General features: G+C 37.2%; 1 pseudogene; it reads left to right on the top strand.

Moving 5' to 3' along the window:
- The window catches only part of LOC138328432 (protein mono-ADP-ribosyltransferase PARP15-like), a 50,731-nt pseudogene that overhangs the window by 11,906 nt on the left and 16,774 nt on the right, over positions 1-22,051 (top strand).

Raw genomic sequence — 22,051 nt, forward strand, 5'->3', positions numbered from 1 at the left:
ACACACAATGTAACACAGGCCCACAGACATCACACAGTAACACAGGACCACAGACACACACAATGTAACACAGGACCACACAGTAACACAACACAACTCAATGTAACACAGGCCCACAGACAACACACAATGTAACACAGGCCTACAGACAACACACAATGTAACACAGGCCTACAGACAACACACAATGTAACACAGGCCTACAGACAACACACAATGTAACACAGGCCCACAGACAACACACAATGTAACACAGGCCTACAGACAACACACAATGTAACACAGGCCTACAGACAACACACAATGTAACACAGGCCCACAGACAACACACAATGTAACACAGGCCCACACAGACAACACACAATGTAACACAGGCCCACAGACAACACACAATGTAACACAGGCCCACAGACAACACACAATGTAACACAGGCCCACAGACAACACACAATGTAACACAGGCCCAACAGACAACACACACAATGTAACACAGGCCCACAGACAACACACAATGTAACACAGGCCCACAGACAACACACAATGTAACACAGGCCCACAGACAACACACAATGTAACACAGGCCCACAGACAACACACAATGTAACACAGGCCCTACAGACAACACACAATGTAACACAGGCCCACAGACAACACACAATGTAACACAGGCCCACAGACAACACACAATGTAACACAGGCCCACAGACAACACACAATGTAACACAGGCCCACAACAACACACAATGTAACACAGGCCCACAGACAACACACAATGTAACACAGGCCCACAGACAACACACAATGTAACACAGGCCCACAGACAACACACAATGTAAACACAGGCCCACAGACAACACCAATGTAACACAGGCCCACAGACAACACACACAATGTAACACAGGCCCACAGACAACACACAATGTAACACAGGCCCACAGACAACACACAATGTAAACACAGGTCCACAGGCCCACAGACAACACACAATGTACACAGGCCCACAGACAACACACAAATGTTACACAGGCTAACACAGACACACACAATGTAACACAGGCCCACAGACAACACACAATGTAACACAGGCCCACAGACAACACACAATGTAACACAGGCCCACAGACAACACACAATGTAACACAGGCCCACAGACAACACACCATGTAACACAGGCCCACGACAACACACAATGTAACACAGGCCCTAACGACAACACAATGTAAACACATGGCCAACAACACACAATGTAACACAGCCATACAGACAACACAATGTAACACAGCCCACAGGCAACACAAATGTAACACAGCTTACAGACAAACACAATGTAACACAGGCCCACAGGCAACACAAAATGTAACAGCTTACAGACAACATTGTAAACTGAATGCTTTGTAAATCTTATAACACTTTCCTTAAGCCACAGTACTTTCAGTTATTTGATTTTTTTATTTCAATAGGCAGATGTGATTGTCAACTGTGCTTCAGCAGACCTTGACCTCAGGAAAGGCCGGGGTGCTTCAGCACTAGCCCAGACTGCAGGTCCAAGTGTACAGGCGGATTTAAACACTAATTACACCCAGAACATCAACGAGGGTGATGTGGCTGTTTCTATACCTGGAAATTTAAAGTGTCGAAAAATCTACCATGTATACTTAACAAAATGGAATCACAGTACACAGGTAAAGACACAATTGTTTAATTCTTTTTATTTTTGCCCACCGTTGTAGGATGGTGCACTGTACACTTTCATGTTTGGTCTGTTGTCCAAGATCCCTGACTCTTTGGTGGGCCAAGATCCCTGTTTCCATCATCAGACATAGATGACTCTTTGGTGGGCCAAGATCCCTGTTTCCCTTGTCAGACATAAATGACTCTTTGGTGGGCCAAGATCCCTGTTTCCATTGTCAGACATAGATGATTCTTTGGTGGGCCAAGATCCCTGTTTCCATTGTCAGACATAGATGATTCTTTGGTGGGCCAAGATCTGATCCCTGTTTCCGTTGTCAGACATAGATGATTCTTTGGTGGGCCAAGATCTGATCCCTGTTTCCATTGTCAGACATAGATCATTCTTTGGTGGGCCAAGATCTGATCCCTGTTTCCATTGTCAGACATAGATGATTCTTTGGTTGGCCAAGATCCCAGTTTCCTTGTCAGACATAAATGATTCTTTGGTGGGCCAAGATCTCTGTTTTCCATTGCCGGACATAGATGATTCTTTGGTGGGCCAAGATCTGATCCCTGTTTCCGTTGTCAGACATAGATGATTCTTTGGTGGGCCAAGATCTGATCCCTGTTTCCGTTGTCAGACATAGATGATTCTTTGGTGGGCCAAGATCCCTGTTTCCATTGTCAGACATAGATGATTCTTTGGTGGGCCAAGATCCCTGTTTCCATTGTCAGACATAGATGATTCTTTGGTGGGCCAAGATCCCTGTTTCCATTGTCAGACATAGATGATTCTTTGGTGGGCCAAGATCCCTGTTTCCATTGTCAGACATAGATGATTCTTTGGTGGGCCAAGATCCCTGTTTCCATTGTCAGACATAGATGACTCTTTGGTGGGCCAAGATCCCTGTTTCCATTGTCAGACATAGATGATTCTTTGGTGGGCCAAGATCCCTGTTTCCATTGTCAGACATAGATGATTCTTTGGTGGGCCAAGATCCCTGTTTCCATTGTCAGACATAGATGATTCTTTGGTGGGCCAAGATCCCTGTTTCCATTGTCAGACATAGATGATTCTTTGGTTGGCCAAGATCCCTGTTTCCATTGTCAGACATAGATGACTCTTTGGTGGGCCAAGATCCTTGTTTCCATTGTCAGACATAGATGACTCTTTGGTGAGCCAAGATCCCCGTTTCCCTTGTCAGACATAAATGATTCTTTGGTGGGCCAAGATCTGATCCCTGTTTCCATTGTCAGACATAGATGACACTTTGGTGGGCCAAAATTCTTTTTCCATTGTCAGACATAAATGATTTTGGTTGGGCCAAAGATCCCTGTTTCCATTGTCAGACATAGATGATTCTTTGGTGGGCCAAATTTCCCTGTTTCCATTGTCAGATATAGATGATGGATTCTTTGGTGGGCCAAGATCCCTGTTTCCATTGTCAGACATAGATGACTCTTTGGTGGGTCAAGATCCCTGTTTCCATTGTCAGACCATAGATGATTTTCTCTGGTGGGCCAAGATCCCTGTTTCCATTGTCAGACATAGATGACTCTTTGGTGGGCCAAGGATCCCTGTTTCCATTGTCAGACATAGATAACTCTCTGGTGGGCCAAGATTCTTGTTTCCCATTGTCAGAATAGATGATTCCTTGGTGGGCCAAAATCCCTGTTTCCATTTGTCAGACATAGATGTCATTGGTTCTGTTTTTTGTTGGCCATAGATCCCTGTTTCCATCCCTGTTTCCATTGTCAGACATAGATCATTCTTTGGTTGGCCAAGATCCCTGTTTTCCATTGTCAGACATAGATGACATCTTTGGTGTTGGCCAAATCCCTGTTTCCCATTGTCAGATATAAATGATTCTTTTGTGGCCAAGATCCCTGTTTCCATTGTCAGACATAGATGACTCTTTGTGGTGGGCCAGTACAAAATCCCTGTTTCCTTGTCAGATATAAATGATTCTTTGGTGGGCCAAAATCCCTGTTTTCCATTGTCAGTATAAATGAATCTTTGGGTTATCCAATTGATCAGGATTCTTTGGTGGGCCAAAATCCCTGTTTTCCTTGTCAGATAAAAATGATTCATTGGTGGGCCAAGATCCCTGTTTCCCATTGTCAGACATAGATCATTCATTGGTTGGCCAAGATCCCTGTTTCCATTGTCAACAAGATCATTCTTTGGTTGGCCAAGATCCCTGTTCCATTGTCAGACATAGATGACTCTTTGGTGGGCCAAAATCCCTGTTTCCCTTGTCAGATATAAAATGATTCTTTGGTTGGCCAAGATCCAGTGACATTTCAATTATATCAAATTAATGAAATTATGATACTATTTAGGATTTTTTTTTTTTACAAAAAAGTGTGGTACAGGTGGTACTGTATCGCAGTACAATATTTTTTGGTTGACAATACATCAATATAGCGGTTAATTTTTTTCGTGGCAGCCCAATTATACAGTATCTTATTCTTTGTAGGGTTTGCAGAAAGTCATTACTAACTGCTTGACACTAGCTGACCATCACAAGGGTGAAGACAATAGTGTTTTCCCAGTCTAGGCACAGGCTTCCTGAATTATCCATATGATGAGGTCATCAAGACATGCATTCACCACGATAGAAGGGTTTCACCAACAATTCTTCATCTATTGACACCATTATATTTGCTGTATATGATAAAGCTACATTCAAGGTGAGAACTTAAAGCAGAAGATACTATTATATAATTATATAATATGTATCCCTGGTAACCACATTATACAGTATGTATTCCTGGTAACCGTGCACTATACAGTATGTATCCCTGGTAACCACACTATACAGTATGTATCCCTGGTAACCCATTACATTATACAGTATGTATACCTGGTAACCACACTATACAGTATGTATCCCTGGTAATCACACTATACAGTATGTATCCCTGGTAACCACACTATACAGTATGTATCCCTGGTAACCACACTATACAGTATGTATCCCTGGTAACCACACTATACAGTATGTATCCCTGGTAACAACACTATACAGTATGTATCCCTGGTAACCACACTATACAGTATGTATCCCTGGTAACCACACTATACAGTATGTATCCCTTGGTAACCACACTATACAGTATGTATCCCTGGTAACCACACTATACAGTATGTATCCCTGGTAACCACACTATACAGTATGTATCCCTGGTAACCACACTATACAGTATATATGTATCATTGGTAACCACACTATACAGTATGTATCCCTGGTAACCACACTATACAGTATGTATCCCTGGTAACCACACTATACAGTATGTATCCTTGGTAACCACACTATACAGTATGTATCATTGGTAACCACACTATACAGTATGTATCCCTGGTAACCACACTATACAGTATGTATCCCTGGTAACCACACTATACAGTATGTATCCCTGGTAACCACACTATACAGTATGTATCCCTGGTAACCACACTATACAGTATGTATCCCTGGTAACCACACTATACAGTATGTATCCCTGGTAACCACACTATACAGTATGTATCCCTGGTAACCACACTATACAGTATGTATCCTTGGTAACCACACTATACAGTATGTATCCTTGGTAACCACACTATACAGTATGTATCCCTGGTAACCACACTATACAGTATGTATCCCTGGTAACCACACTATACAGTATGTATCCCTGGTAACCACACTATACAGTATGTATCCTTGGTAACCACACTATACAGTATGTATCCCTGGTAACCACACTATACAGTATGTATCCCTGGTAACCACACTAAATGCTAGAGAGAAAGATTGTCACTTAATAGCTTAAACAGTTCTATTTTTCAAACTTAAGTAAAGTAGAGGTCCATGATTTGTAAATCCTTTGGATTTATTTGATTACGCACTTTAGATAACGTCAGGTGTTAGGTAAAAGTTCATACCTACTCATAATTGTGATGGCATAAAGTATCTATAGTTATGAATGAAGTTTAAAAGTGAATTCCATGAAAATTTCAAAAGCCAAATATTAAAATAGATGGATCACATAGTGTTATTGTAGACAATCTATTTTTATACTTGTAAGGTGTTTCTTCAAGAAATCCGAAACTACCGACCAGGGTCGCATTCAACAGGGCGTCGGCCATCCAGTAATCCAGGTATGCTTGGCTTTATATCTGTAACTTTGTGGATGAGTTTGAAAATAGTAATTCTTAAACAATAACTTACTTTTTAACCACTGTCACTCTGTTGACCCCATATGACAATGCAACAATTGACAGTGTGACAATTAATACGCCAATTACAAGTGAAGAGTGACAAATTTTAGCCAAACAACTGTGCAATAATGCGCCATGCGAAAGTCACATGGGTTGCGATTGGCGACATGGAAGAAATCAGCCATGCTACCTTGTAATGATATGACTGTTAATGATATCTTATTTGATTTTGAGCACTTTTCATGCCAGACATTTTGCACTATAATATTGCATATAAAGTGTGTTATATTTTTAGATCACCTTGTCCAAGGACTAAGGTTAGCTTATGCAATGTTGTGGCATCTGCCGTCCGTCCTTCAACAGTTGATTTCTTCATAAGGCCACACCAATTTGAAAAATAGTTCATCGGGAATTTGAAATTTAAAATTGAAGCAAGAGGGTGGATTTTTTTTTTTAATCTTTTTTTCTCGTTTTGGGAGAAATTGGAGTGAGCTGGATTTAAAATGCTATATTTTAATATATGTAGAATTTAACATGTCCCAATTCATTATATTTGAGTGATATTTGATTGGTTTATGTTCTTGAAATGTTTTCTAGCTTTTAATAGCAGTAGGAATGAATATTAAAGGTAGTTTATAATATTCTTTTCAATTTTTTATGTTAACATCATATAACATTTACATTGTCAATATTGTCAGTTTTATATAACGTCTAAATAGTATGAATATTAAAAAAATGTTTAGGGTGTGGTGGTAATTAAAGTTTTATTGCTACACAAAATTAAATAAAACTGATGCAAGTCATAGGAAATTGAAGCTGTTTCAGTTAGAAAAAATAGTAACTATCAATTTACTGGGCTACGTACATTATCCTAAAAGTCCATGCAGGGACTCCAAATGATTCGGATATTTTCCCCAACAAATTGATGTTTATGTTTTGTTTTACTTAGACAATACCACAACAATATCAAAGTATTATGAAAAAAAAACCTTCAATAGTCTACATACATATTTCAATGAAAAGTAACACAAACAATTAAAACTTAAGAAAAACAAAAAAATGTTTACAGTTGCAGAAAGGGGCCAACCTTCATTCAAGGTCACAGGGGTCAAATAGGCTAAAACCTTTAAACGACTTCTTATTAAGAACCTAACGGCCCAGGATACTCATATTTGGCCTGCAGCATGCTGAGATGAAGGGCTACCAAGTTTGTTCAATTAAGAGGCCTAGAGACCTGATATTGGGCCTGACATTGTGTGACATGCTGGGATGAAGGGCTACCATATTTGTTTTTCTGAAAAAATGACCTTGATCTTCATTCAAAGGGGACAAATATGCTTAAATCTTTAAACAACAATGTTTATAGTCAGATGACCGTTAAGGCCCATGGGCCTCTTGTTAAAAAGTACTAAAGGAATTTGTCTCAAATTTCATATGTAGGCTCCCCATGAGCCATAGTTATAAATAGCCTTTGTGACCAATCGCAAAAAGATGGCTCAGTTTAAGCCAATCTTGTATTTTGATAATTAAAGTTTTGTTTCCACCTTTTCTCGATAATGAAATGGATTCAGTGGTTTCACTTGGGCCCTAGTTAATTTTATTGCATTTTGCAGGTGATACATCTACAAGATGGCTGATAGGTATAGCTATTTATTGATATTGGGCCTGTGACGTGCTAGGATAAAGGCCTACCAAGTTTGTTCAAATGAATGACCATGATCTCCATTCAAGGTCACAGGGGTCAAAAAGCTAAAATCTTTAATCAATTTCTTCTCAAAAACAGAAAGGCCCAGGGTACTTATAAAGGGCCTGTGATACGCTCAGATGAAAGGCTATCATGTTTGTTCAATTGAATCACCTTGACCTTCATTCAAGGTCACAGGGATCAAATAGGCAACTATCTTTTTTTGATTTTGTTGTTTGTTCACACACCCTAAGTGTTTCACACTTTAACCTTGGGTAACAAAAGGTTTGTTGTAGAATATTCCATTTTCCATCTCTCTTAATTCATTTACAAGTTTTCCTAGTCATCAACAGTCTTCATTAACAATATAGCTCATCTGAAAAGAGTCCTATAATATAAGATATTTTGTGTTACAGCCAGACAAGTTAGCAGTACCTGTGTATCAGTACAATTTGGGCCAACTGTCATGGAAGTAGTGCTTGGGGAACTTCCAAAACAACAGGTATAGTAAGACAAAGCTATATAGGACAGTCAGACAATATTATATAGGACAGTCAGACAAGGTTATATAGGACAGTCAGACAAGGATATATAGGACATGCAGACAAGGATATATAGGACAGTCAGACAATGTTATATAGGACAGTCAGACAAGGTTATATAGGACAGTCACACAATGTTATATAGGACAATCAGACAAGGTTATATAGGACAGTGACAGTCAGACAAGGTTATATAGGACAGTCAGACAAGGTTATATAGGACAGTCAGACAAGGTTATATAGGACAGTCAGACAAGATTATATAGGACAGTCAGACAAGGTTATATAGGACAGTCAGACAAGGTTATATAGGACAGTCAGACAAGGTTATATAGGACAGTCAGACAAGGTTATATAGGACAGTCAGACAAGGTTATATAGGACAGTCAGACAAGGTTATATAGGACAGTCAGACAAGATTATATAGGACAGTCAGACAAGGTTATATAGGACAGTCAGACAAGGTTATATAGGACAGTCAGACAAGGTTATATATAGACAGTCAGACAAGGTTATATAGGGCAGTCAGACAAGGTTATATAGGACAGTCAGTCAAAGGTTATATAGGACAGTCAGACAAGGTTATATAGAACAGTCAGACAATGCTATATAGGACAGTCAGACAAGGTTATATAGGACAGTCAGACAATGTTATATAGGACAATCAGACAAGGTTATATAGGACAGTCAGAACAATGTTATATAGGACAGTCAGACAATGTTATATAGGACAGTCAGACAATGTTATATAGGACAGTCAGACAGACAATGTTATATAGGACAGTCAGACAATGTTATATAGGACAGTCAGACAAGGTTATATAGGACAGTCAGACAAGAGGTTATATAGGACAGTCAGACAAGTTATAAGGACAGTCAGACAATGTTATATAGGACAGTCAGACAATGTTATATAGGACAGTCAGACAAGGTTATATAGGACAGTCAGACAAGGTTATATAGGACAGTCAGACAAGGTTATATAGGACAGTCAGACAAGGTTATATAGGACAGTCAGACAAGGTTATATAGGACAGTCAGACAAGGTTATATAGGACAGTCAGACAAGGTTATATAGGACAGTCAGACAAGGTTATATAGGACAGTCAGACAAGGTTATATAGGACAGTCAGACAAGGTTATATAGGACAGTCAGACAAGGTTATATAGGACAGTCAGACAAGGTTATATAGGACAGTCAGACAAGGTTATATAGGACAGTCAGACAAGGTTATATAGGACAGTCAGACAAGGTTATATAGGACAGTCAGACAAGGTTATATAGGACAGTCAGACAAGGTTATATAGGACAGTCAGACAAGAGTTATATAGGACAGTCAGACAAGGTTATATAGGACAGTCAGACAAGGTTATATAGGACAGTCAGACAAGGTTGATATAGGACAGTCAGACAAGGTTATATAGAACAGTCAGACAAGGTTATATAGGACAGTCAGACAAGGTTATATAGGACAGTCAGACAAGGTTATATAGGACAGTCAGACAAGGTTATATAGGACAGTCAGACAAGGTTATATAGGACAGTCAGACAAGGTTATATAGGACAGTCAGACAAGGTTATATAGGACAGTCAGACAAGGTTATATAGGACAGTCAGACAAGGTTATATAGGACAGTCAGACAAGGTTATATAGGACAGTCAAAGGTTATATAGGACAGTCAGACAAGGTTATATAGGACAGTCAGACAATGTTATATAGGACAGTCAGACAATGTTATATAGGACAGTCAGACAAGGTTATATAGGACAGTCAGACAAGGTTATATAGGACAGTCAGACAAGGTTATATAGGACAGTCAGACAAGGTTATATAGGACAGTCAGACAATGTTATATAGGACAGTCAGACAAGGTTATATAGGACAGTCAGACAAGGTTATATAGGACAGTCAGACAATGTTATATAGGACAGTCAGACTAGGTTATATAGGACAGTCATTCAAGGTTATATAGAACAGTCAGACAATGTTATATAGGACAGTCAGACAATGTTATATAGGACAGTCAGACAATGGTTATATAGGACAGTCAGACAAGGTTATATAGGACAGTCAGACAAGATTATATAGGACAGTCAGACAAGGTTATATAGGACAGTCAGACAAGGTTATATAGGACAGTCAGACAAGGTTATATAGGACAGTCAGACAAGGTTATATAGGACAGTCAGACAATGTTATATAGGACAGTCAGACAAGGTTATATAGGACAGTCAGACAATGTTATATAGGACAGTCAGGCAAGATTATATAGGACAGTCAGACAAGGTTATATAGGACAGTCAGACAAGGTTATATAGGACAGTCAGACAAGGTTATATAGGACAGTCAGACAAGGTTATATAGGACAGTCAGACAAGGTTATATAGGACAGTCAGACAATGTTATATAGGACAGTCAGACAAGGTTATATAGGACAGTCAGACAAGGTTATATAGGACAGTCAGACAAGGTTATATAGGACAGTCAGACAAGGTTATATAGGACAGTCAGACAAGGTTATATAGGACAGTCAGACAAGGTTATATAGGACAGTCAGACAAGATTATATAGGACAGTCAGACAAGGTTATATAGAACAGTCAGACAAGGTTATATAGGACAGTCAGACAAGGTTATATAGGACAGTCAGACAAGGTTATATAGGACAGTCAGACAATGTTATATAGGACAGTCAGACAATGTTATATAGGACAGTCAAAGGTTATATAGGACAGTCAGACAATGTTATATAGGACAGTCAGACAATGTTATATAGGACAGTCAGACAAGGTTATATAGGACAGTCAGACAATGTTATATAGGACAGTCAGACAAGGATATATAGGACAGTCAGACAAGGTTATATAGGACAGTCAGACAAGGTTATATAGAACAGAGACAGTCAGACAGTCAGACAATGTTATATAGGACAGTCAGACAATGTTATATAGGACAGTCAGACAAGGTTATATAGGACAGTCAGACAAGGTTATATAGGACAGTCAGACAAGGTTATATAGGACAGTCAGACAAGGTTATATAGGACAGTCAGACAAGGTTATATAGGACAGTCAGACAAGGTTATATAGGACAGTCAGACAAGGTTATATAGGACAGTCAGACAAGGTTATATAGGACAGTCAGACAAGGTTATATAGGACAGTCAGACAAGGTTATATAGGACAGTCAGACAAGGTTATATAGGACAGTCAGACAAGGTTATATAGGACAGTCAGACAAGGTTATATAGGACAGTCAGACAAGGTTATATAGGACAGTCAGACAATGTTATATAGGACAGTCAGACAAGGTTATATAGGACAGTATAGGACAGTCAGACAATGTTATATAGGACAGTCAGACAATGTTATATAGGACAGTCAGACAAGGTTATATCGGACAAGTCAGACATGTTATATAGGACAGTCAGACAAGGTTATATAGACAGTCAGACAAGGTTATATAGGACAGTCAGACAAGGTTATATAGGACAGTCAGACAAGGTTATATAGAACAGTCAGACAATGTTATATATGGACAGTCAGACAAGGATTATATAGGGACAGTCAGACAAGGTTATATAGGACAGTCAGACAATGTTATATAGGACAGTCAGACAATGTTATATAGGACAGTCAGACAAGGTTATATAGGACAGTCAGACAAGGTTATATAGAACAGTCAGACAAGGTTATATAGGACAGTCAGACAATGTTATATAGGACAGTCATGACATGTTATATAGGACAGTCAGACATGTTATATAGGACAGTCAGACAATGGACAGTCAGACAATGTTATATAGGACAGTCAGACAATGTTATATAGGACAGTCAGACAAGTATATGTATATAGACAGTTCAGACAATGTTATATAGGACAGTCATTGAAATTTATATAGGAAAGTTGATTAAAGTTGTGTGTGAACTTGGTAATGTACTTGTGTGTGACAACTTGGTAATGTATCTGTTTTTGTTTGAAATTTGGTAATGTACTTGTGTGAGAACTTGGTAATGTACTTGTGTGAGAACTTGGTAATGTATCTGTGAACTTGGTAATGTACTTGTGTGAGACTTGGTAATGGTAATGTACTGTTGTGAGAACTTGGTAATGTAACTTTGAGAACTTGGTAATGTACTGTGTGAGAACTTGGTGATGTATCTGTGTGAGACTTTGGTTAATGTACATGAGTTGGTTTATATAAACACTTGGATGAATTAAAGTTTTGACGCAGTTCTTTAGAGTTTGAATAGAGTTCCACTGTATGTTGTCAGACCTAAATGTACATTATACTTATATTAAGTAAAAATAACAAGCTCTCTCATCTACCAGAACAGCTCACCCAATAACCAGAAAAGCTAACTCAATAACCAGAACAGCTCACCCAATAACCAGAACAGCTCACCCAGTAACCAGAACAGCTAACTCAATAACCAGAACAGCTCACCCAATAACCAGAACAGCTCACTCAATAGCCAGAACATCTTACTCAATAACTAAAAAGCTCACTCAACTACCAGATCAGCTCACTCAATAACCAAAACAGCTCAATCGATAACCAAAACAGCTCACCCAATAACCAGAACAGCTCACTCAATAGCCAGAACATCTTACTCAATAACTAAAAAGCTCATTCAATAACCGGACCAGCTCACTCAATTACCAGATCAGCTCACTCAATAGCTAGAACAGCACACTCAATAAAATAATATCTACAATCTGTCTCGTTTTCAGGTTGAGGTTATCGTGAATAGTGCTCCTTTTGATCTAAATCTATCTAATGGAGGTCTGTCTGAGGCCCTGCTCAAGGTTGCAGGTCAAAGTCTACAGGATGAATGCATGAACAACTATCCAAATGGCATTTCCACTGGACAAATATTGACCACTAAAGGGTATGGTCTGTCCTGTGGTTATGTATACCATGGTTGTCTTCCTGACTGGTCAAACACTGACCATGAGGAGGCCAAAGAGGTGAGTCAATAGTGTTATTATTGTAGTGAGACAGGGTTTGGTCGGGTTATCAGGATACGACGGGTATTTGTGATACCTTGGGTATCTGTGTGCATCCGATTGGTAGTTGACAAATCTTGCCAGCCGTGAATCCAGCACCAGCCAGTTTACATGTGTTTTACATAGCTATTTAGTATTGACATTGACTATGACTTGTATTACTGTAAATGACGATGTGTGTTTATGCCTGTACTCACAAAGAGTAACACTTCCTGGTGAGTATACTTTTATTAGCAGTGACCGTGTAGTTTCATGTGTGGCGTTACACAAGTTTTTACAACAGTATTAGCTCACCTGCCCGAAAGGCAAGTGAGCTTATACCATTGTGCAGCGTCCGTCATCCATCCATCAGTCTGGCGTCAACTTTTCAATTTGAAAAACTTCTCCCAAACTTGGAGACCTAGACTTATAGCATGCTAGGATGTATTGCTAGCAACTTTGATCAAATGAATGCCCATGACCTTCATTCAAGGTCACAAGGGTCAAATAGGTTAAAATCTTGAAACAACTTCTTGTGAATAACTAAGAGGCAGGGTTCATGATATATTATATTATGGTCACAAATGACCGTTAAGGGCCCATTGGGCCTCTTGTTTTGAAATGCTCTCCACAATACAGCTTATTAATGTATCTAATATATTTTCTATAGGACTTGTTTGGATTCATGATGGGATGTATTTAGAAGAAGCCAACAACTACAGTACCAAATCCATAGCTTTTCCAACTAGAGTGTTGTAGCCTTAGCATGGTGAGTCTTAATTTCCCAGCAGTTGATATGTAGCTGAACGCATGGTGACACTGTGTAAGGACCGTTTATTGATGATAATCCACATACTACACTGTCTCTGGTCCGAATAGTTATATACCACAAGGCTCAGGGACAGGGTGCTTTACAAAAGGTACACACAAGTATTTATAGCAAAGGGGCTTTAAAAAAGGTACACACAAGTATTTATAGCAAAGGGGCTTTACAAAAGGTAAACACAAATTATTAATAGCAAAGGGGCTTTACAAAAGGTACTGACAAGTTATTTATAGCAAAGGGGCTTTACAAAAGCTACTGACAAGTTATTTATAGCAAAGGGGCTTTACAAAAGGTACTGACAAGTTATTTATAGCAAAGGGGCTTTACAAAAGGTACTGACAAGTTATTTATAGCAAAGGGGCTTTACAAAAGGTGTACTGACAAGTTATTTATAGCAAAGGGGCTTTACAAAAGGTTACTGACAAGTTATTTATAGCAAAGGGGCTTTACAAAAGGTACTGACAAGTTATTTATAGCAAAGGGGCTTTACAAAAGGTACTGACAAGTTATTTATAGCAAAGGGGCTTTACAAAAGGTACTGACAAGTTATCTATAGCAAAGGGGGCTTTACAAAAGGTACTGACAAGTTTATTTAAAGCAAAGGGGCTTTACAAAAGGTACTGACAAGTTATTTATAGCTAAGGGGCTTTACAAAGATAATGACAAGCTATTTATAGCAAAGGGGATTTACAAAAGGTACTGACAAGTTATTTATAGCAAAGGGACTTTACAAAAGCTACTGACAAGTTTATTTATCGCAGAGGGGCTTTACAAAAGGTACTGACAAGTTATTTATAGCAAAGGGGCTTTACAAAAGGTACTGACAAGTATATTTATGGCAAAGGGGATTTACAAAAGGTACTGACAAGTTATTTATAGCAAAGGGGCTTTACAAAAGGTACTGACAAGTTATTTATAGCAAAGCTTTACAAAAGGGGTTATCTTATAGCAAAGGGGCTTTACAAAAGGTACACACAAGTTATTTATAGCAAAGGGGCTTTACAAAAGGTACTGACAAGTTATTTATAGCAAAGGGGCTTTACAAAAGGTATGACAAGTTATTTATAGCAAAGGGGCTTTACAAAAGGTACTGACAAGTTTATTTATAGCAAAGGGGCTTTACAAAAGGTACTGACAAGTTATTTATAGCAAAGGGGCTTTACAAAAGGTACTGACAAGTTATTTATAGCAAAGGGGCTTTTACAAAAGGTACTGACAAGTTATTTATAGCAAAGGGGCTTTACAAAAGGTAGAGACAAGGTATTTATAGCAAAGGGGCTTTACAAAAGGTACTGACAAGTTATTTATAGCAAAGGGGCTTTACAAAAGGTACTGACAAGTTATTTATAGCAAAGGGGCTTTACAAAAGGTACTGACAAGTTATTTATAGCAAAGGGGCTTTACAAAAGTACTGACAAGTTATTTATAGCAAAGGGGCTTTTACAAAAGCTACTGACAAGTTTATTTATAGCAAGGGGCTTTACAAAAGGTACTGACAAGTTATTTATAGCAAAGGGGCTTTACAAAAGGTACTGAAAGTTATTTATAGCAAAGGGCTTTACAAAAGGTACTGACAAGTTAATTTATAGCTAATGGGGCTTTACAAAAGGTAAGACAAGTTATTTAAAGGGGCTTTACAAAAGGTACTGACAAGTTATTTATAGCAAAGGGGCTTTACAAAAGGTACTGACAAGTTATTTATAGCAAAGGGGCTTTACAAAAGGTACTGACAAGTTATTTATAGCAAAGGGGCTTTACAAAAGGTACTGACAAGTTATTTATAGCAAAGGGGCTTTACAAAAGGTACTGACAAGTTATTTATAGCAAAGGGGCTTTACAAAAGGTACTGACAAGTTATTTATAGCAAAGGGGCTTTACAAAAGGTACTGACAAGTTATTTATAGCAAAGGGGCTTTACAAAAGGTACTGACAAGTTATTTATAGCAAAGGGGCTTTACAAAAGGTACTGACAAGTTATTTATAGCAAAGGGGCTTTACAAAAGGTACTGACAAGTTATTTATAGCAAAGGGGCTTTACAAAAGGTAGATGACAAGTTATTTATAGCAAAAGGGGCTTTACAAAAGGTACTGACAAGTTATTTATAGCAAAGGGGCTTTACAAAAGGAAAACTGACAAGTTATTTATAGCAAAGGGGCTTTACAAAAGGAGTACTGAAAGTTATTTATAGCAAAGGGGGGCTTTATAAAAGGGGTTTTACAAAAAGGGTGACAAGTTATTTTATAGGCAAAGGGGCTTTTACAAAAAGGTACTGACAATGTTATTATAGCAAAGGGGCTTTACAAAAGGTACTGACAAAGTTATTTTATAGCAAAGGGGCTTTACAAAAGGTACTGACAAGTTAATTTATAGCAAAGGGGCTTTACAAAAGGTACTGACAAAGTTATTTATAGCAAAGGGGCTTTACAAAAGGTAGAGACAAGGTATTTATAGCAAAGGGGCTTTACAAAAGGTACTGACACAAGTTATTTATAGCAAAGGGGCTTTACAAAAGGTAACTGACAAGTATTTATAGCAAAGGGGGCTTTACATCAAAAAGGTAATGACAAAGTTATTTATAGCAAAGGGGCTTTACAAAAGGTACTACTGACAAGTTATTTATAGCAAAGGGGCTTTACAAAAAAGGTACTGACAAGTTATTTTATAGCAAGGGGCTTTTACAAAAGGTACTGACAAGTTATTTATAGGCAAAGGGGCTTTACAAAAGGTACTGACAAAATTATTTATAGGCAAAGGGGGCTTTACAAAAGGTACTGACAAGCTATTTATAGCAAAGGGGCTTCTTTACAAAAAGGTACTGACAAGTTATTTATAGCAAAGGGGCTTTACAAAAGGTACTGACAAGTTATTTAAAGCCAACGGGGCTTTACAAAAGGTACTGACAAGTTATTTTATAGCAAAGGGGCTTTACAAAAGGTACTGACAAGTTATTTATAGCAAAGGGGCTTTACAAAAGGTACTGACAAGTTATTTATAGCAAAGGGGCTTTACAAAAGGTACTGACAAGTTATTTATAGCAAAGGGGCTTTACAAAAGGTACTGACAAGTTATTTATAGCAAAGGGGCTTTATAAAAAGGTACTGACAAGCTATTTATAGCAAACGGGGCTTTACAAAAGGTACTGACAAGTTATTTATAGCAAAGGGGCTTTACAAAAAGACAATGTTTATTTAAAGCAAAGGGGCTTGACAACGGTACTGACAAATTATTTATAGCAAAGGGGCTTTACAAAAGGTACTGACAAGTTATTTATAGCAAAGGGGCTTTTACAAAAGGTACTGACAAAGTATTTTATAGCAAAGGGGCTTTTACAAAAGGTAGACAAGTATTTATAGCAAAGGGGCTTTACAAAAGCTTATTTATAGCAAAGGGGTCTTCTTTACAAGTTACTTGACAAGTTATTTATAGCAAAAGGGGCTTTACAAAAGGTACTGACAAGTTATTTATAGCAAAGGGGCTTTACAAAAGGTACTGACAAGTTATTTATAGCAAAGGGGCTTTACAAAAGGTACTGACAAGTTATTTATAGCAAAGGGGCTTTACAAAAGGTACTGACAAGTTATTTATAGCAAAGGGGCTTTACAAAAGGTACTGACAAGTTATTTATAGCAAAGGGGCTTTACAAAAGGTACTGACAAGTTATTTATAGCAAAGGGGCTTTACAAAAGGTACTGACAAGTTATTTATAGCAAAGGGGCTTTACAAAAGCTACTGACAAGTTATTTATAGCAAAGGGGCTTTACAAAAGCTACTGACAAGTTATTTATAGCAAAGGGGCTTTACAAAAGGTACTGACAAGTTATTTATAGCAAAGGGGCTTTACAAAAGGTACTGACAAGTTATTTATAGCAAAGGGGCTTTACAAAAGGTACTGACAAGTTATTTATAGCAAAGGGGCTTTACAAAAGGTACTGACAAGTTATTTATAGCAAAGGGGACTTTACAAAAGGTACTGACAAGTTTATTTATAGCAAAGGGGTTTTACAAAAGGTATAATGACAAGTTATTTATAGCAAAGGGGCTTTACAAAAGGTACTGACAAGTTATTTATAGCAAAAGGGGCTTTTTACAAAAGGGTATTGATAAGTGCAAAAGGGGATTTACAAAAGGTGACAAGTTATTTATAGCAAAGGGGTTTTACAAAAGCTACTGACAAGTTATTTATAGCAAAGGGGTCTTTACAAAAGGTACACACAAGTTTTTATAGCAAAGGGGCTTTTACAAAAGGTACTGACAAGTTATTTATAGCAAAGGGCTTTACAAAAGCTAATGACAATGGTAAAAAGGGTACTGACAAGTTATTTATAGCAAAAAGGGGCTTTTACTAAAGGGTACTGAATGGTTTAAGTTTCATAAAGCAAAGATGGTCTTTACAAAAGGTACTGACAAGTTATTTATAGCAAAGGGGCTTTTACAAAAGGTACTGACAGGTTATGTATAGCAAAGGGGCATTACAAAAGGGTACTGACAGTTTTTTATAGCTAATTGGGCGTTTACAAAAGATAATGACTTTATTTATAGCAAAGGGGGCTTTACAAAAGGTACAGACAAGTTTATTTATAGCAAAGGGCTTTACAAAAGGTACTGACAAGTTATTTATAGCAAAGGGGCTTTACAAAAGGTACTGACAAATTATTTATAGCAAAGGGGCTTTTACAAAAGGTACTGACAAGTTTATTTATAGCAAAGGGGCTCTTTACAAAATAACTGACAAGTTATTTATAGCAAAGGGGCTTTACAAAAGTACTGACAAGTTATATTATACAAAACAGAGTTAGCAAAGGGGCTTTACAAAAGGTACTGACAAGTTATTTATAGCAAAGGGGCTTTACAAAAGGTACTGACAAGCTATCTTTAAGCCAATAGGGGCTTTACAAAAGGTACACAACAAGTTATAGCAAAGGGGCTTTACAAAAGGTACTGACAAGTTATTTATAGCAAGCTGGGGCTTTTTACAAAAGGTACTGACAAGCTATTTATAGCTAAGGGGCTTTATCAAAAAGGTACTGACAAGTTATTTATAGCAAAGGGGCTTTACAAAAGCTACTGACAAGTTATTTATAGCAAAGGGGCTTTACAAAAGCTACTGACAAGTTATTTATAGCAAAGGGGCTTTACAAAAGGTACTGACAAGTTATATTTATACAAAAGGGGCTTTACAAAGGTTATATTTATAGCAAAGGGGCTTTTACAAAAGGTACTGACAAGTTATTTATAGCAAAGGGGCTTTACAAAAGGTACTGACAACATTATTTAAACAAATGGGGCCTAAACAAAAGGTACTGACAAGTTATTTAGGGGTCTTTTTCAAAAAGGGGCTTTACAAAAGAGTACTGACAAGTTATTATATAAGCAAAGGGGCTTTACAAAAGGTACTGACAAGTTTATTTAAAGCAAAGCGGGCTTTACATAAAGGTTTAACTGAATAAGTATTTATAGGCAAAGGGGCTTACCAAATGGTACTGATAAGTTATTGGTATAGCCAAAGGGGATTTACAAAAGGTAACTGACAAGTTATTTATAGCAAAGGGTTTTACAAAAGGTAATGACAAGTTATTTATAGCAAAGGGGCTTTAACAAAAGGTAACTGACAAGTTAGTTTATAGCAAAGGGGCTTTACAAAAGTACTGATAAGTTTATTTATAGCAAAGGACTTACAAAAAGGTATGACCAAGTTATTTATAGCAAACTAGGGCTTTACAAAAGATACTGACACCTATTTAAAAAGCAAAAGGGAGGTTTTACAAAAGCTACAGACAAGTTATTATATAGCAAAACAAAAGCTAACTGACCTTTACAAACAGCTACTGACTGAAGTTATTTATAGCAAAGGGGGCTTTACAAAAGCTACTGACAAGTTATGATCTCAGCAATCAGAGGGCTTTTAACAAAAGCGTAACAGTTTTTTAATGCAAAGGGGCTTTACAAAGGTACTTGACAAGTTTATTTATGGCAATAGGTAGAACTTTACAAAAGGTACTGACACAGTATTTTATACAAGGGTTAAACAAGTTAGCATAGAAAAGGTAGAACTATAAGGTAATAAGATTTAATACTTAAAAAAGCAGGAATTTTGAACAAATCTTTATTAACCTTGAACATTAAAATTTGATTAAATTGGTTTTTGTTTGAATTTGTAATCAATTTTGTTATTTTTAGGTCACATGAGTCTCATGTGACCTTTTCTAATCGCCTTTTGTCCGTCGTTGTCCGTCGTGCGCCATCAGTTGTATGTCCAAAAACGATTATGTACAGAATATCTAAAAGACTTTCAAAGAAACATTTTGTAATCAGTTTTAATTGATGAACTGGTTTGGGTGTTTTAAAATCACCACTGCAATGAAATTAAGAGAACAACCAACTGAATGATTTTACATAGACCACAGACTGACAGTGTTAAAGTTTGTTTAAGGTTTGTAATGTATTATTAAAACAGCTATATATAAGTTACCTATTGTGTTCTACAATTTAAGTCTACGTTCTCATATAACACATGATACTAAAAAATGTTCGGGTCCTTCAGCTCAAACTCCAACGAGGGTAGCAATTTTGAAATAAGACACACACAAAAATCTTGAAATTCTAATGTGTTCATATTTTGAACCTAGATCTCAATCTGAATTTCCAAATTCATATATCATGGTTATCTAGGAACCTGTCAGAAAACATTTTTACTTTTTAGCTTGCCTATTCTAAGAATAGGGGGATCTAATGTTGTCACCCCGGCGTCGGCGTCGGCGTCAGCGTTGGCGTCCCATTTCATGTTAAAGTTTTTGAGCAAGTTTCTGTTTTGCAAATTGTTTAAGCTTAAGTCATCATAAATGTTTATGATTTTATTTTCCTAATGTGTATTGATGCTGAACGTGATAATACAACCAATTTGGGGCCCTTTAGGGGGTTTTTGAGTCTGTTTATTTGTCATATTTCCATGTGTAAATAGTAAATACTTGAACATCAACTTCTTCTGAATAGGCGAGCTTTGCTGTTCTCCAACTGCTCTTGTTAAATTCAAAATTAGCCAGCCAATGAACAGATGGGTCAAAATTCTATCCTAGGCTCAATTTTGTATTCACAGCGGCCATTTTATTTAGTTGGTTGTTCCCTTAAATACAAATTGAGTATTGATTTTCCTCATACATGTATATGTAAGTATATATACTGTGAAATCTTGTATATTTCAGGCTTTCAAAGATACATGCCAGCCCTTTAATCCTTCTGGTAAGTGAGTTGTTATCCTTACACCTTAGTGTCAGAGTTGTTATCCTTACACCATATAAGTGTTAGAGTTGTTATCCTTACACCATATAAATGTTAGAGTTGTTATCCTTACACCATATAAATGTTAGAGTTGTTATCCTTACACCATATAAATGTTAGAGTTGTTATCCTTACACCATATAAATGTTAGAGTTGTTATCCTTACACCATATAAATGTTAGAGTTGTTATCCTTACACCATATAAATGTTAGAGTTGTTATCCTTACACCTTATAAATGTTAGAGTTGTTATCCTTACACCTTATAAATGTTAGAGTTGTTATCCTTACACCATATAAATGTTAGAGTTGTTATCCTTACACCATATAAATGTTAGAGTTGTTATCCTTACACCTTATAAATGTTAGAGTTGTTATCCTTACACCTTATAAATGTTAGAGTTGTTATCCTTACACCATATAAATGTTAGAGTTGTTATCCTTACACTGTATAAATGTTAGAGTTGTTATCCTTACACCATATAAATGTTAGAGTTGTTATCCTTACACCTGTATAAATGTTAGAGTTGTTATCCTTACACCACTTACCATATAAATGTTAGAGTTGTTATCCTTACACCATATAAATGTTAGAGTTGTTATCCTTACACTGTATAAATGTTAGAGTTGTTATCCTTACACCATATAAATGTTAGAGTTGTTATCCTTACACCTTATAAATGTTAGAGTTGTTATCCTTACACCATATAAGTGTTAGAGTTGTTATCCTTACACCTTATATAACCCTTACACCATATAAATGTTAGAGTTGTTATCCTTACACCATATAAATGTTAGAGTTGTTATCCTTACACCATATAAATGTTAGAGTTGTTATCCTTACACCATATAA

This window comes from Argopecten irradians, chromosome 7 (genome assembly GCF_041381155.1).
Source record: "Argopecten irradians isolate NY chromosome 7, Ai_NY, whole genome shotgun sequence".
Taxonomy (NCBI): Eukaryota; Metazoa; Mollusca; class Bivalvia; order Pectinida; family Pectinidae; genus Argopecten; species Argopecten irradians.